At 36.3% G+C, this 16,970-nt stretch overlaps 1 protein-coding gene and 1 long non-coding RNA gene across 6 annotated transcripts in view; both read right to left on the bottom strand.

Moving 5' to 3' along the window:
• The window catches only part of CADM2 (cell adhesion molecule 2), a 1,119,939-nt gene that overhangs the window by 323,048 nt on the left and 779,921 nt on the right, over window positions 1-16,970 (bottom strand). The gene's annotated exons all lie outside the window — the stretch shown is intronic.
• Window positions 4,940-15,578, bottom strand: LOC138849261 (uncharacterized). The gene is made up of 2 exons (XR_011387800.1): window positions 9,332-15,578; window positions 4,940-8,854 (listed from the first exon to the last, which is right to left on the bottom strand). It is a non-coding gene; the product is annotated as an uncharacterized lncRNA (long non-coding RNA).

The raw sequence follows: 16,970 nt of genomic DNA, 5'->3' as shown, positions 1-16,970 counted from the left end.
AGTTTGAGTAAATCATAAATCATTTGTGAATTAATCACAAGGGCCATTTCCACTGCTTGAGTGGTTCTGAAATACCAGAGAATGATTTTGAGTGCTTGACATACAACCTAAAGGACAACAAGTCTTGTCCTTACCTCATGGATGTGAAAATAGGAACTCAACGAAGATCAGATTAGTTACTGAAAATGGCCCAGCTGGACAATACACTTGGCATTCGATCTGAGGTATATCTGAGTTCAAAATCTGTGCTCTTGAGAGTCTATCTTTAGCTTTTGGGATTTAAGGAAATGAGTCACGATCAAGCATCGGCTCTACGACAGCAAATCAAAATCATCTGAACCATTAGACTCCAGCCATCTTTGTGTTTGCTTGACCACATAATTATCAAACTAGAAAACTTATTACTTTAAGTGAAATCAATCCCTTAAGAAATATAAGATTATTTGTACCTAGCAGTAAACATGATTTGGGGCAGAAATAAATTTAATGAGGAAATTAGAACAGTCCTGTAGGACAGTCCCTTATCCAAAGGAAGACTGCTATGCAAAATGTGTAGTTTGAATATTTCTAAACACTTCTGAAGTGATATGTTCTACTTTGTTTTGGATGCTATTTTAAAATGAAGATTGATAGGAAGAAGTATTTCATTTTTTTAATCTCTAACTAATATTAAAGATGAACTTGTCCATCCCCAAATTGGGGAATACTCAGTCTTTCAAGTTTGGTAGACTGAAGATCAGTAAAATTTACCCTAAATTTCAGTACTTGTGACCTACATACAGAACTCTTCATTTATATTTCAGATTTTCCAGTTATTAACAGGTAAATAAAAATTATTAGAAAGTCCATGTACATGCCACTTGCTTCAGAGAGTTTCATTGTTTTCTTTCATTCACAACTATGCAGTATCTTACTATTAGCATTTATCTTTGGCTAGTTTATTTAAAAAGGAACTTTTCAAATAATAAGTATTTTTTCAGACATAAATGTCATGTAACAGCAGTCATTTAAACTCTGTTTATTCCATAGATTTAAAATGAAGGTAGAATGTTGGATAGAATGCTCACAATATTGTTTTGAAGTGTAAAATAAAAATATGCTTAAAAACCATAGACCCAAAATGTAATCAACAGATGTTTGTAATATTTCATTAATAATGATACATCAATTCATAAAAAAATGTAAAGCTCATTGTAATCACTACAGCATTAAAATATAGAAACCTACTCCTTTCTAAGTAGTGGAATTCTTCTACTTCATTGAATATTTCTAAGTATAAATTTTATACAAATCAATAAAATTGCAAGCAATACTAACAATGTCTTTTCTTTCTCCAATTCAGCTTCTGTGGTAATCAATGTTAATAGTTTGTTGATACTGAAAAATAACATGCAGTTCTTATATAAAATGTTTTGTTATTTTAAAATAAAATACATTCTTATTTTATTTCCAAAAGCATCATCTTACTATATTCATAGTTTTCAGAGTGCTTTCTCTATATTTGCCAAATTAATGTATGGGATTGACTAAACTCATTCATTTTCATACTCATTTTTGATAACTTATATGAAGTAGGAGAGTATTTCCTACAAACAGGATGTTTGTAGCATTTTCTTTTTCTACTAATAATGATTACACAACACTTATTGTTATAGAATGTCCCTTATTCACTGCAGTTGTGTTTCATTTCTTTAGGATGCATTTCCAGATTTATTTAGTATTTCTCTCCAGAAACTCCTGTCAAAGGAGAAGGTCTGAAATACTGCAGACAGAAAGGTTGAGAATATTTGGGAAGGAAATGTGCAGATACGTTGAATACTCAAAAAACGAGAAGGAGCCAGAGAAAGAAAAAAAGGAGGGGGAGAGAAAAGCACAGAATACATCACTCCAAAAACTGATATCCTGCAAAGCCGTCAGCTCTTTGAAATCACAAACTGCTTCATTTAATTTTCTGGCTATTTGTTTTTCCAATAAAAATATAAGTTTCTAAATTCTTTGTATAATTTCCACACATTTCAGAATTTCAATTACATGGAATTATTTTCATCTGCTTGAGGTTTCTTCTACATTGTTTTTTACAACTACACAACCATGAAAGACTTATTTTTAGATCATGCTAAATTTTATTTGCCTCAACTTCAAAGAAAATATTTCAGTGTATCAATATATTGATTTGTTCATGGAAAGAGGAATTCCATTTCAAATGAATTCATATTTTAAAACTTCAATCATGAATTCACAAAAAAATTTTTAAAGCATTATAAAGTTTAACGCAAAAATAATTGGCATTTCATAATAGGTACAAGTAATCTTTTACAAAAATTAGTTTCTACTGAGAATTAGTAAAATAAAGTTAGAGAAAGCAAATCTCTTAGAGAAATCTAAGAGAAAGTAGGATGGAGGTAAACGACAGTTTTCAAACATTACGTGAAGGCAGAGGATTTTATTCCTAGATTATTGGGTAGGTACCAAAATAAAATAAAAAGGAAAACAAAAGTTCTCTGCCTGTTTCTGTGTGTGTTCAGGCAGCTAATACTAGACTAGGCTGGTTAATATAATTGGAAAGAGGCCAGGCTACCAGGCTTGTTAGCCCAATTATAATTCTCTGCATTTTCAATAAAAGAAGCTAAGATGACAGCAATACTGTCATAAATGTCATGTTCAATACTTGTAAGATTTTCCATAGTCAGCACAGTCCAATTATAAGTCAATTGTAAAGTGCACATTGCACATCACCCAAAAGTGACTGAAAATTACCTTAAAAATGCAATTTAACTGTTCATATTTAAAATGGAAAAAAAAAAGGATTTAAAAGACTTTGACCAAAAAAAGTTTCAGATATGACATCAATAGTGCTTCACCTTTATAGGAAAAGCAGTAAGTGCTACCTGTAACATTACAGATATTCACACTACATTTTCAGAGATGACTAGTTACAATATTAAGCTCATAAGTGGTCATAATTATATTGTTAATGATGTGAAAGTGTGTGCATATGTTTTTAGGGAAAAATTATGTGAATAATAAGACTGTTACCATAGCCACTTTCATAAGAATGTTAATCCATTTTGCTAATAACCTTTATGTCTAAAAACTCCAATACAAACCATCATAAAGTAAAAAGTACAATCAATCCATTATGTTACCAAGTTGGTTAATTAGTGTAATTGTATCGGGCACTTGTCTGGTTATTTCAGAGTTTTCACCACTGACTAACAATATTCCGAAGCCTTGGAGATTCTGAAACAGTGTTTCTCAAAGTGGAGCACGGGGACAGTAAAAAAGGGCAGCACAGTACTCTCACGGGAGGGTGGATGAATCTATCTACCAAAAAGTTGATAGTGACATTTTCCCTTTTGCTTTTGTACCTCTTATTATAGTATTTACCATCTGAAGACAATGTCCTATATTTTTATCAATATTTGTAATATCTAGATAATACAGAACTAATTAGGTTTATTGGCACCTTCAGAAATGTTTGCTGAAAAGTTATTTGCCAGTGAAATATCTACTATATGTAGTTAGCAATGACATTATTAGTATTTATTCAGACAGAGCTCACATGGAAGCACTAGAGATTGTTTATTATATAGAATGATAACAAAATATTTTGTGAATTCAGCCTCCTGTGTTTTATTCTACCTTGCATGTACAAATGTATAGGGGATCTTAGATGAATACATTGAACTTAGAATCTACATTTTCCAAGGAGAGAGATTTCTGATACCTGTGACATCAGATTTATATATACATATATATATTTTAGATTTACATATATTAAATGATTCACTTGTCCCAAATATATTTGCAATGAAATAGAACAAATCCCTGCCACTGCTGGATATTGTACAACATAGTTTCTATATGAAAACAATTAATTTCATAGTACACAGTAGAAATTATAAAAATAAAGTAAAAGGAAAAAAGTGCATTGCCACTATTTCGTGGGAGAAATACAGTGAAAATAAGGGACCCAATGTATTGCAAAGCTGTCACCCAGAGCAGATAAACAACCATGTCCAGATCACAAGGCTCATCAGTAACTTACAACTAAAACATCATTCTGGAGGAACATATGTATTTTAAATATGCTAAAATGCAATGATTAGATTTACATACAATAAAACATGGCAGTGCTAATCAGTACCAACTGATTTGGATTCCTTTGTTCAAAGAAGGAAATCACACTGATTTGGAAAAGGTAAGTATTGCCACATCTAATTTATCCAATCCTGCATTATCACAATTGTTAAGACACGAAAACCAAAATGTTTGCATTACAGGGCTAGACGGTCACTTATACCCCCTCTTTTTAAATTATTATTATTTTCTGATCATCCAACACAGGTTAACACACATTTTTTGTCAGGAATCACCTGAGACTTATTTAAAACCAGATCTTTCTTAGCCACCAACTAGTGTCATCTACACACTAGAATTTTCTTCTGAGGCTTGTTCAAATAGGTAGACTTGAAAAAGTGTGAATTTTACCTCGTAAACTAGTTACTTTTTGTTAATAACCACACAAATTTCATACTATGAAACACATGTAAAAATCATGTTCAAAATGTTGAAAAAAGAAACATTTTCTATAGAAATTATAATCTAGAATAAACAAACATTTGATGAGTAGAAATTCCTCAACAGAATTACTCCAGCCAATAAATTGGAAAAACAAGAAGTACAAAAAAAAAATCACCATTCTGCAATTCTTAATAAGTTTTTCTTGGGCAAATATCACCATTCCCACTAATTGATTGGAACAGAGAAGACTACACAACACATGACTCCTCTTGGAAGGATACAATATCACCTAAGAAGTCTTGCCAAAATAATCCAGCCTGGATAGGATGACACCTTCACATTGACCTTTAAATCCTAATACATAAAGGAAATGAAACATACATCAGAATGATGTACTTAGTCAATAATTTTCATATTTGGGTTCTTTAGTAAATAAATTTCAGAGAAAAAAACACTAATTGGAGGAGGAGCTTAAAAGACCACTTTGGATTTTGATTTGAGCCTGAGCTATTTCAAAACATAAAGGAATTATATTTAATGCTTAGTTGGGCTAATAGTGTTGTAATTAAATTTTTAAAATTATTATCTTTTCAAAAAATCACATATTTATTAAAATTAATGGTTTCAATTCATTTCAAAATAGTCTTGGAATATATAGTGCTTGTTATATTTTCTTTGTGTTTGTGTATGTTTTAACAATTCCGGTAATAATCCGTAAAAATATTTTAAGAAAAATCTGCATGTATTTTTGTTTTAAATTTCACTATTTCTCAACATAACTTTTCCTGTAATAGTACTTGAGATCGTATGTTAAAAACAGCAGCATATTGGCTACTTATTGATACTTATGTAGAATGAAGTCATGTCATTTAAGTAGTCATGATATGTGCAACATAAGAGGTATTTTAATCATTTTAATAATTTTGACTTATGACACTATGTCTGGAAAACATAGGATAAGGTCAGGCACTGTGCGCAGTGGGTTGTCACTTGGGATGCCACATCCAATGTCAGAGTGCCTGGGAATGAGTCCTACCTCGGCTTCCAATCCTGTTTTTCACTAATACACCTGGGAGGCAGCAGATATGGCCTAAGTACTTGTGTTACCTGCCACCCTTCTGGGAGACCTGGATCGAATCCCTGGCTCCTGGCTTAGGCCTGGCCCAATCTTGGCTATTGGGGGAGTAAGGAAGCAGATGGAAGAGCTTTCTCTCTGTCTCTCCCTCTCTTTTTCACTCTGCCGTCCAAAAAAAAAAAATAATAATAAAATAAGTAAATAAATAATTTTTAAGACTATAAGGTATTCGTAATCTCCACTTGGAAAAAACAATTTTGTTCCCAGGCAGATAAAACAGAACTTTATTGTAAGCTTTTAACTACCTTACTCATGTGTATTTTAAAATTACATAATTATTTCTTTTCCATTTTTCCTCATCCTATAAATATTATATTAATTGTATGTATCAAAATATCTTATTTTGTTATTTTTTCTACTATTTCCATATTTCTAGTACTCAGTTTACATATAAATATTTACATTAGCTAATTCTAGATTTTTTTTTTTACTCTCAAGAATATTTAAACTTTACGAGTAATTACCAATTTCTAGTCTCTTTTTCTGGTACTATATTTCACTTTTCTCTGTAGGCTAGTGACTTTTGCCCCAACAGATATGGATAGAAGTTCTTAAGACAAAAATAGGACTCAGGGGCCGGTGCTGTGGTGCAGTAGGTTAATCCTCTGCCTGCTACACCAGCATCCCATATGGGTGCCAGTTCTAGTCCTGGCTGCTCTTCTTTGGATCTAGCTCTCTCCTGTGGCCTGGGAAAACAGAAGAAGATGGCACAAGTCCTTGGGCACCTGCACCTGTGTAAGAGACCCAGAAGCAGCTCCTGGCTCCTGGCTTCGGATCGGCTCAACTCCAGCCATAGGGGCCACTGGGGAGTGAACCAGCAGATGGAAGACTTTTCTCTATGTATCTCCCACTCACTGTAACTTTACCTCTCAAAAAAAAAAAATTTAAATTAAAAAAATAGGACTCAGATGCTTGCTTCTAGAAGAGATGATAAAAAGAATGTAAACAGACATCTCATTCACACATTATTTTGAAATTTTGAGGAACTATATGAATAAAAGCATCTGAATAAATAAAGTGCATGGGCCACCTCTGATGTTATGTTTCACGTCTGTGTTACTCAACTAAGAAGCGATTTTTCAAAAATCCTAAATCTCTAATTGGAACAACATATAGTTGTGAAGATTTTCCTCACTTCATGTTATTCACAGATCTCAGTGGCTGATTTTGATGGACATTTTCAATATACATTGTTTATATTGTGACACCCATTACATTAACACCATTATATTTAAGAAATATTTACCTACAGATCCTTAAACAACTAATTTCTAAAGTCAGTGGGAGGGGCAGGCACTGTGACATAGCAGGTGAAGCTGTTGCCTGCAGTTCTGGCATCCCATATGGGCGTCAGTCCTAGACCATGCCTCTCTGCTTCCCATCCAGCTCTCTGCTATGGCCTGGGAAAGCAGTGGAAGATGGCCCAAATCCTTGGACCTATGCAGCCATGTGGGAGACCCGAAGGAAGCTCCTGGCTCCTGGCTTTGGATCATCACAGCTCTGACCCTTGCGGCTAATTGGAGAATGAAATAGTGGTTGGAAGACCTCTCTCTCTCTGCTTCTCCTTCTCTCTCTTTGTAACTCTGACTTTAAAATAAATAGTTAAAAAAATAGTCAGTGAGATTCATATTTTCAGCTTCCCAGATTTCCAATTTTTTAAACATTATAATTACAATTTCAGTTTATTCTACTTAATTACTATCCTAATTTGAATTTTACTCACCATTTTACTTTACTAATTTAAACATATCATATTAAATGAGACTTTTTTGCCAATATAGCAATTAGAAAATTCTAAAGAAACTGTATATGTGTGTAATATATGTACATATATATTTGCTTAATAGCTTTTTTAAAAATAGCTTTTTCAAAAATTGCAATAGGGAGTCTTAGGTTGACAGTAAAATTGAGAGGAAGTTACAGAGATCTCCTATGCATCTCCTTCCCCTACACATGCCTAGTCTCCTTCATCAACATCTCGTAAATCTGTTAACAACTGATGAACCTATATTAATTTTATACATAACAATCATCCAAAATCCACAGTTTCTACTGGGGTTCTCTCTCAGTGGGAGGAAAAACAGGGAGAGAAGAATCACTATGTTCCTAAAATTGTATCTGTGAAATTCATGGAGTCTGTATACCTTAAATAAAAGTTCTCCGGGGGGGGGGGGGGAAATAAAGCATGTTCATTCAATGAGCACTTCGATACCTATTTATAGTTTGTCAATTCCATAAAATAAATGAAGGCAATATGATTATTTAGATTAGTGTCATTTTCAAATTCTTTAGATGTGGTATCCAACAGTCTTTAATAATAATTTAATACAATCAAGGTTTTCTGACACACAGTTATTATATTACTGGAAGTCTTAATAAGTGACAGAAGAAATCACATGACTAATTCGATTGTAAAGGAAGGTTAATAGTTGGATTACTGATATTTCAGTTTTGGTGTAATGTATTATAGAGACCTTCACTGCCATCTCCATTGCAAATGCTCTTCCGCATATGCTGCATATGTCTTCTATTTAACTTATATTTTACATGGATACTTCGAATGTTTTTTATATACTTTATCATTCATTAAGTGCAAGGTAGCCCTCTGAGTCAATATGAATTTCTCTCTCTATTTTTTTAAGATTTATTTATTTGTTTGAAAGTCAGAGCCACCGAGAAGGAGAGGCAGTGAGAAAGACAGTGAAAGGAAGAGGGAGAGGGAGAGGGAGAGGGAGAGGGAGAGGGAGAGGGAGAGGGAGAGGGAGAGGGAGAAGCAGAGGCAGAGGCAGAGGCAGAGGCAGAGGCAGAGGCAGAGGGAGAGGCAGAGAGAGAGCCAGAGCAAGAGAGCAAGAAAGCGAGAGAGTGAGAGAGAATCTTCCATCTGCTGGCTCACTCCCCAAATGGATGCAACAGCCAGAGCTAGGCCGATCTGAAGCCAGGAGCCAGAGACTTCTTCCAGGTCTCCAACGTGGGTGCAGGGGCCCAAGGACCTGGACCATCTTCTGCTGCTTTCCCAGGCGCATTAGCAGAAACTGGTGCCCATATAGGATGCTGGCACTGCAGGCAGCCATAGTGCTGGCCCCGAATTAATAATATTACTAAAAACATGAATTTTACTGTACAGAATATGGTGTAAAATATTTAATTATCATTTTATTTATGACACAGCAACAAATGATGGGTAATTGACAATACCTCTGTGGGGAGCATCCGGACTGGACTAAGTTACTGGAATTAAGACTTATTCTATGCATCTGCTCTCCCACAACATGGCGTTGGGAGAGAAGTAAACAGCTTCCGCACAGCTGCCTCCAGTTCAACTAATAAACTGTAGGACTTGCTCCTGATTGGAGAGCAGCGTACTCGGCGTGTGGGCAGCCGAGTTGGGATTGGCGGAGGAGGACTATAAAGGAGGAGAGAGACGGCATGCACCGGGAACATCTATGGGGAACATCTAAGGGAACCCGTGCAGCCCCCGAGAGAGCCGGCCGGCGGTGTGCCGCTCCCCTGCGGAAGTGGGGAATGCGGCCAGGGGGAACTGCCCTTCCATGGAGGTGGAAGGGATAGTAGCCAACCCGGGAAGAACCAGCAGCAAACCCGGGGAGGGCCGAGCAGACGAGAGAACAGCGCAGGGTCCTGTGTCGTTCCTCCGCGAAGAGGGGGAGCGACAACCTCCATCTTAATTGAAAAGCACAAGAATCAGAAGCAACATATGTGACACTTCTTAGATATGGGTTTCACAAGTGCATTTCAAGACACAGAAGAAAGCATATGTTAAGGGCTGGTGCTGTGGCATAGCAGATAAAGCTGTCACTTGTGACACTTGCATACTTTTTGGGTGCCACTTTGAGTCTTAGCTGTTCCACTTCCAATCCAGCTCCCTGCTAATGTGCAGCAGAAGATGGCCCAAGTGTTTGGGCCCTTGCATTCATGTGGGAAACCCAGAAGAATCTCCCAGCTTCTGCCTGGCCCATCCCTGGCTATTGCAGCTGTTTGAGGAGTGAACCAAGAGATGGAATCTCTCTCTCTCTCTCTCTCTCCCTCCCTCCCTCCTTCCCTCCCTCTCTGTATCTCTGCTTTTCAAATAAACAAATGTTTAAAAAATAATTATCAAGTTATTTTAACAAATTATATATAAATGAATTTAAAAAGCAAACATGATCTTGATTTCAGTGGCCAATGTAGTGTTTATAAACAGGAATAGTAATTTGAAGAAAAAACTAAAATGGTGTGAACTAAACATACCTTTCATTAGTGAAACATACTCTAAGTGGAGTTGTTTATGTCATAATGTCAATATTTGAAGGAAGGAGATTCCAAACATAAGTGGCCAGATTGATAAAATGCCAATAAGTAACACTAATCAGGTCATATGGTAATAAAATGACAAATATCTTAAGAGTTGAATTTTAAAAAAATCTGGGTGTACTCATAATATTTTCTGCACACCAATGCTGAGGAAAATTTCTTTGAAATTTTATCTCTGTCCAAATGAACATTTGTGAAAAAGTTGTTTTAAACAGTGTCCACTATTAAAATATGGTTAAATGAAAGGGGTTGCAAAGAGAGAGATGAAGACTCTCCTAATTGCAACCTACCTAATTATAAAGTAGTAATCAAGCTACTTTGTAGTTTATATGTGAAAGCAAATTATATTGCAAATAACTTGGAATGTCATGAACTGTTTCTCATCACCAGAATGTGGCAAATATTTTAAGAGAAAGGCTACATGAAAACAATTATGGATATACAGCAATAAATTAGATTTCATGAACCACTCAAGAAAACCATTATCATTACTCCATATTTACATTAGAGGCAAATTATTTGAATTGATAGTCAAAACACTGACATTCAAAATGAGGTTTGTCACCAAAGAGAGAGCCAACATACTTTTTGATCAAGCAAGTAAGTGATGCATAAATATAGTCTAGATTCTCATTTTCCTAAAATCTCAAAATGCTACTGAAAGCAAGTGGGACAATTACTTCATGATATGCTAGGTGAATTGGCAGCTACTTTTGGCTTGTCTGATAATGCACAACTGTTTATGCAGTTATGTTCATTTTATTTTGGATACTGCAAATAGCTCCAAGATTTTAAACAGGTACTTTCAACCTAATCATAGTAAAATGCAAAAATTCATATTTTAATAGAATATGTACTGTCAAAGAAGATAGCAGGTTAAGTTGGTACACTCAGAGTCTGAATGTTTGCAACATCCATGTTCACAATGGAAAATAGTGGTGATTTTAGATCTACCTTTTATGTGATTACCTTGAAAGTTATATTCAAACAAATCCACATGATATATAATGTATTTGAAAATATAATGTGAGAGGTTTTCAAAAAGTTTAATGAAAATGTTTGTTATGAAAGAAATATTTGTGAATTTCCAAAACTTTTTGCACTGAAATAAACTAAACTTCTTACAATATATCTGAATAGTACATAGCTTAAGAATAAGACATAAGTTTGAAAGGAGCCCTTATCAGAGTAGCTTCAATTCCAAAATTTCAAGCAAAAACAAACATCAGATTTATGGTGAAGCGTGGGAGGAAGAATGGTGATATCTTTAACATCTTATGAAAAGTTTGTGTAACGCCCTTAAGAGATCAGCAATTTACCAATAAATAACTTGTTTTAAGAAGGATAAGATGGGGGCCTGCACTGTGGCTTAGTAGGTAAGGCTACCACCTGCAGTGCTGGCATCCCATATGGGTGCTGGTTCGAGTCCCAGCTGCTCCACTTCTGATCCAGCTCTCTGCAATGGCCTGGGAAAGCAGAGGAAGATGGCCCAAGTCCTTGGGCCCCTGCACCTGCATTGGAGACCTGGAAGACATTCCTAGCTCCCAGCTTTGGATCAGCCCAGCTCTGGCCATTGTGGCCAGCTGGGGAGTGAATCAGCAGATGGAAGACCTCACTCTCTCTCTCTCTGCCTCTCCTTCTCTCTCTGTGTAACTCTTTCAAATAAATAAATAAATCTTAAAAAAAAAAAAAGAAGTATAAGATGATGTGAAAGATGAAGCTCCCAGTATCAGAACATCCACATGAATTTGTGAAGAAATACAAATCTTGTTCTTGCTCTAACTGAACAGGACATATACAGCAGAACAGCACCCAACACATAGACAAGCCAATTAATTCGGCTTATTGGGTTCTAACTGAAAAATTAAGGTTGAGAAAAATTTCCACTCCATAGGTACCAGAACTGTTGTACCCACATCATCTGTAGATGAGATCAGAATTTCAATGGCAATTTTAAGCAAATGATTTCAAGATCCCAAAGTGTTTCAGAAATGAGATATAACAGAAGATGAAACATGGATTTACCAGTATAGTCCTGAAGATAAAGCACAAGCAAAGCAATGGTTACAAAGCAGTCCTGTGAAAGCAGAGCCAGACAAATCACACTCAAAGATCAAGGCACTAGTGCTTTGCAATGTTCAAGGCTATGTGCTTGTTGATTCTCTGGTGGCTAAAGAATCATAATAACTGCTTAATATGAGCATATTTGGGGAAAGATAGCTAACGCTTTAGCAGAAAAATACCTAGAAAATTTCACCAATCCTTTTAAACCATGACAATGTGCCTGTTCACTCTTTTCATCCAACAAAGGCAATTTTGGTGGAGAATCATTAAGCACCCAACTTGAAGTCCTGATTTGGCTCCTTTTGACTTCTTTCCCTTGCTAATTTTAAAAAATCTTTTAGGAAGGGCTAGTGCTGTGGCACAGCAGGTTAAGCCCCTGCCTGCAGCCTCCAGCATCCCATGTGGGCTCCTGTTGGAGTCCTGTCTGCTCCACTTCCAAACCAGCTCCCTGCTAATGTATCTGCTAAAGTAGTGAATGATACCCCAAGTCCCCAGGCCCCTGCACCCACGTGGGAGATCAGAAGGAGGCTCATGCCTCCTGGCTGTGGACTGGTTCAGCCCTGGAATTGCAGTCATTTGTGGAGTGACCCAGCAGGTGGAAGAGCTCACTCTCCCCCTCTCTCTGTCCTCTTTCTTTAAAAAATTTTTTAAGAATACCCATTTTTTATGTAATAATGTAAAAAAAAAAAAGACTGCATTGACATATTAAACTCATGGTGCGTTCAGCTCTTCAGGGATTGACTAAAATAGCTAGAATCATGGCTCACAATACTATCTTAAACTTTATGGAGCTTATGTTGAATCATAAAGTTTATTTTTTTTTGAGTTTACCTGATACTTTCATTTTCTACCAACTGTTTAAAACCCTGTCATAAGCCTGCAATGACCAATAACTTCACTAAATCAAATTGAAAATAAATTTTCAAAGTAAAAATGTTTTCTTTACAGACAATGTTCTACCCTAAATTTTGTAGGATTGATATTTGTAAATCTCACAGATAAAAAAAGCAATTTAGTGCTTTTTAAAAAGTTTTCCATATCTATGATAGAGAATTCACAAAGAAACTCTGAGGTCAGACACTGTTAATTCTAAATTGCATATGTGGAAATTGAGGCCTGAGGGAGAGTAAGAAACTTTTTTAATACTACTCAGCTACACAGAAATGATACAGAGAGAAGGAGCCTATCTCCCAAGTCCCAGCACAGGGAGCTTTCCCTCCCAGTATGCGTGCCTCTTGGTTTTCAGTAACTTTGTGCAGGTTCATTGTACTTTTGGGACAATAATTCAGCTAGTGTAGAAATAAAGTATGTTGGGATGATATTTTTCAAAATTCTACATAGTATTTTATATGTATATTAATAAACATGCTGAGAAGTCCTAGTTTTCAGGAAAATTTGTTTTAGAGAAAAAAAAGGAAATACAATCAACTCTGAGGATTTTTAAATAGTCAAACTGTAACTAAATGAATTCAGGTTGTTTGCATTTGAATATACTGTTAAGCCTCAAATCCCACCTGGGTTGATATCAGGGAATTAGAGATTCTTGGAGGTAGAAGGTACCATTAGAGATTACCCAGTATAACTTCCTCTCCAGCACTGATTGTGAGACACCATGTAAACTCTAAATAGAAGCAAAGAAACGGACATTCAGCAACATAAACTTCAATTGTTCCATGCAAAGATACTGCATAAGTGTTTTTCAGGGGGGCACAACCCTCTGAAATCAGAGGCACAGCCACAGTTTCTGCTCATGTCAAAACAGGCCAGGGATGGGCAGACCTGCCCCAAAGGAATGTGGCAGTGGGAGCAGCAGGAGGCTAATGGGCATGAATTGGTACCTGGAATATTTTTGGGAATTTGTAAATTTGTACGAACATCTTGACAGGCTTGTCTCTGAAGATTTACAACAGAGCTCTAATCCCTATCTTAGACCACCAGAACAAATTCTTTTTCCCAAATCCTTAAGTTGATGTATAACCTTGCCTAAGTGCCTGCTGGATTGTAGCCTTGCTGGTACCCTCTAAATAAAAGTGGAAGCACGTAGCTATCTGGTGATGCACTCTTAGAATAGACGCTCCCATATGAGCATATATTACACTCACTCTCCAAAACCGAGATCTGATTGAGTCATGCCCCTGTGCTAGAAAACCAATGGGAGACTCTTACACAGGAAATTTTTCCTAAAGTGCCATCCAATACTCAACTTCTGTCACTGTTTCAGATGTGGAAATAATTTGAAGCTGTAGTTCTTTATATAAACTTGAAGCACCATAAAATATCTCCATCATTCCTTTGAGGGTAATACAAGGCAAAATAGTCTGAAAGCCATTTATTGCACATGTGCTGTAACTGAGAGGGATGGTGATGGTCTAGAACAAAGAGTATGAGTCTGGAATTTTATCCTCTAGGAAAGGAAATACACGTCTAACCAAGGAATTCCAACAGACCATCAGGACAATAGTGTTATGATGTCATCAGCGGCAGGATTCAGTTTTAGAATAAAACAATTTGCCACCTCAATAAAGTTCTTTGGAAATCTAGGGCATGAGAAAGTCGTGCCAGGCAGCATCACGGTGCAAAAGCAAGGAGCAGAGGAAAAGCATGCTCTTAGGAGGCAAGAGGGCTTTTGCTTACTTGACTGAACTGGAATAAACACCGTGAGTTCTGTGAATGAACTGTACTTTCATACATAATCCATGTGAAATTTTGCACATTACATTCATTCCACTCTTTCTTCCAATAGACCCAGTGGTGGATGGAGCAAGGAAGAGATTGGCAAGTGATTCCATTTGCTAAAAGTTAAGAGATTAGCTTGCCCGAGGACTGATGTTACACACATTCAAGACTACAGAATGCCCAACATTTAAAGAAAGTGTTCATGTGCAGGCAGGCGCTTACAAGCATACATTGATGCTAGCAACACAAATATGCCTACTCCTCCTTAAAACCTCATAAAACCTCTTCTTCAAAGAGATTTATGAATAATGTGAACTAAATAATTCATGGGATTGCAGATGCCAGTCCAAATAGCCTCTTCTTTTTCAAGGTTTCAGTTTGTAAAACTGTGATCAAAAGCCTTCATCAGTCATGATAGTCGCATTTGTCCTCACTCCAAACAAACCATATTTGCATGTGAATGTTTTTCATTGAAATGAGATATATAATATGCCAGCCAAGGCCCAACTAAAAGGCATTTTATGCCATTTAAATTCAGTCAAATTAAAGGCTGAATGCAACCTAAAAGGTCTACTCTCAGAACAGTAATTTGACACATCATAAATAAGAACCATTTTTTGTTAGCGTAGGTTCAGCACTTGTCAGGAAATTGTACACAGCCATATTAACAAAGTGCACCTCTTAGGGAGAACTAACTATAAGGAAAATCTTGTATGGATAAAGCACCAAAACACACACAGAGTCTAATATAGTGTCACAGGTTCAAAGGTGACACTTCTCACTGATATTTACAGAAGAGGATAAGTAATCCTTTTTTTATTTTTTTATTTTTTTTAATGAATATAAATTTCCAAAGTACAGCTTATGGATTACAATGGCTTCCCGCCCCCAAACTTCCCTCCCACCCGCAACCCTCCCCTTTCCCTCTCCCTCCCTCCATCCATTCACATCAAGATTCATTTTCAATTCTCTTTATATACAGAAGATCAGTTCAGAATATATTAAGTAAAGATTTCAACAGTTTGCACCCACATAGAAACACAAAGTGAACGATACTGTTTGAGTACTAGTTATAGCATTAAATCACAATGTACAGCACATTAAGGACAGAGATCCTACATGAGGAGTAAGTGCACAGTGACTCCTGTTGTTGACTTAACAAATTGACACTCTTGTTTATGGCCTCAGTAATCACCCTAGGCTCTTGTCATGAGCTGCCAAGGCTATGGAAGCCTTTTGAGTTCACGGATTCTTATCTTATTTAGACAAGGTCATATTCAAAGTGGAAGTACTCTCCTCCCTTCAGAGAAAGGTACCTCTTTCTTTGATGACCTGCTGTTTCCACTGGGATCTCACTTGCGGAGATCTTCCATTTAGGTGTTTTTTTGTTTGTTTGTTTGTTTGTTTGTTTTTGTTTGTTTGTTTGTTTTTTGTTTGTTTGTTTGTTTTCCCCCAGAGTGTCTTGGCTTTCCATGCCTGTAATACTCTCACGGGCTTTTCAACCAGATACGTGTGCCTTAAGGGCTGATTCTGAACCCAGAGTGCTGTTTAGGACATCTGCCATTCTATGGGTCTGCTGTGTATCTCACTTCCCATGTTGGATCATTCTCTCTCTTTTTCACTCTATCAGCTAGTATTTGCTGACACTATTCTTGTTTCTGTGATCCCTTTGGCTCTTAGTCCTATCATTATGATCAATTGTGAACAGAAATCGATCACTGGGACTAGTGAGATGGCATTGGTACATGCCACCTTGATGGGATTGAATTGGAATCCCCTGGTATGTTTCTAACTCTACCTTTTGAGGTAAGTCAGCTTGAGCATGTCCCGAAGTGCACATCTCTTCCCTCTCTTATTCCCACTCTTATATTTAACAGTGATCACTTTTCAGTTAAGTTTCAACACTTAAGAATAACTGTGTATTGATTACAGTATTCAACCAACAGTATTAAGTAGAACAAACCAAAAAAATACTAAGAGGGATAACTTATTAAGTTGTTAATCAACAGTCAGGGCAAGGGCTGATCAAGTCACCATTTCTCATAGCGTTCATTTCACTTTAACAGGTTTCCTTTTTGGTGCTCAGTTAGTTGTCACCAATCAGGGAGAACATATGATATTTGTCCCTTTGGGACTGGCTTATTTCACTCAGCATAATGCTTTCCAAATTCCTAACAGGGATCACTTTTCAGTTAAAATTCAAACACCTAAGAATAATTGTGTGTTAATTGCAGAGTTCAACCAATAGTACTAGAACAAAAAA

The sequence above is a fragment of the Oryctolagus cuniculus genome, chromosome 4 (genome assembly GCF_964237555.1).
Source record: "Oryctolagus cuniculus chromosome 4, mOryCun1.1, whole genome shotgun sequence".
NCBI lineage: Eukaryota > Metazoa > Chordata > Mammalia > Lagomorpha > Leporidae > Oryctolagus > Oryctolagus cuniculus.
Note: the sequence above shows the minus strand (reverse complement) of the source record. Positions and strands in the feature narration are given on the sequence as shown.